Source organism: Gavialis gangeticus, unplaced genomic scaffold (genome assembly GCF_001723915.1).
Source record: "Gavialis gangeticus isolate Ggan-Ray unplaced genomic scaffold, GavGan_comp1, whole genome shotgun sequence".
In the NCBI taxonomy this organism is placed as follows: domain Eukaryota; kingdom Metazoa; phylum Chordata; order Crocodylia; family Gavialidae; genus Gavialis; species Gavialis gangeticus.
In genome coordinates, this window is record NW_017729025.1 from 7,244,045 (window position 1) to 7,245,648 (window position 1,604).

Consider the following 1,604-nt stretch of genomic DNA (forward strand, 5'->3'; position numbering starts at 1 on the left):
TCTGGAACCAACTTCCAAGAGAGGTGGTGCAGGCACCTACCCTGGGGGTTTTTAAGAGGAAGTTAGATGAACACCTTGCTGGGGTCGTATGACCCCAGTACTCTTTCCTGCCATGGCAGGGGGTCGGACTAGATGATCTGCTAAGGTCCCTTCCGACCCTAGAAACTATGAAACTATAAATTAGGTTTGCACAACTAACCATGCTAAGATTGTGAGGCACCCCTGAAAGGATCTCGAGGCACCCCAGGGTGTTGCATCTGCCCGGTTGAGAATCACGGTCCTGGGGGGATTACCCAGAACAAGGTAGATCCTGGCACCCGGAGATGACCACCTCCAACTCCGGACCCTGTACCTCCAGGGGCATGGATGGATGGGTGTTCGTGGCTTTGCAGCAGGCACCCCACAGCCTGGGTTTGCAGAAATGGCTGCTAATTGCAAGGACCCAAATCAGAAGCAATGAGGCTGACTGACAAGATGAGCACCCGCCGCTACAAAGGGCACAGCAGAAGGGCAGATGCTCCGAGCATCAGGACCTGGAGACATCTGAGCTGAGCATGTAGAACAAGCTGCATGTTTGCAGCTCCATCTCTGGGGGAAGCAAGGGGAGTCTTGCAGGAGCAGGACCACGGGCAGAGACCTTCTGTATTCACTCTGACCGAACCTAGTAGCTCTCTGGACATGCACGAGTTCACTTTGCCCCTCTGCCCTGGCTCCCGAAAAGGTTCCCAAGAGCTCTGCATGTCATCAACCAGGGAGGGTGCTCAGGACTGACAGCTTATCAATCACGGCCCTATGCCCCAAAAAGCCTCGCACACTTCTGGCTCCTGTTTGCCCAAAATGGATCCTTACAGACCAGAATCCAGCGGCTCCTACCTGTTGCTTTGCTTTATCATCGTACTTAGCAAACCTGTCCAGGAGCAGCAACACATGGCACCTCCCCACCCTATACATCCAGCAAAGGAGATCAGGGAGGTCAATGCCATGCTTCATTCCTATGGGTTCAATCTCCAGGGAAGGAGTTTGACCCATGATGGCCGGGAAATACAATCTCTGTCCTCCTTTGGCTGCAATCCATAATAAAAGCTGCTTTCACCCGAGCCTGACCCACGAATATGAGTCTAGAAAATCCTATTCTGCTGACAATTAGGCGGTGTGATACCAACCCCATGGCTGTGCAGTATAAGCAAGACACTTGGGAATTTGTATTTCTCCTCCTTTCCCCGCCACCCTTACAGTCTCCTGTCGTCCTGATCAATGGGAAGGAAATGTTGAGCACAATTACAGCCCAGTTCATGGATGGCTTGTTGGCATATGGATGGAAACAATTACCCAGCCAGGCAGGAACTTTCAAGAAGAGACATAATGATGTTTTAAAACAGAGGCTGTTGGCTATTAGGAGAGAATGAGGGATGCTAACTGGATCAATTAGCATTGCAAAGGAGAGACAGGGTTATGCACACCCTGGCTAGCTGGCACGACCTACCCGGACCTCTCGCCCAAAAGACCCGAGATGCATTGACGGTACTGTCAAAGGGAGGAGCTGCTGGACAAGAAGATCAGTGGACAAATAGGTAAGAGATGGGGATAAGGGGATCGCTGGGACT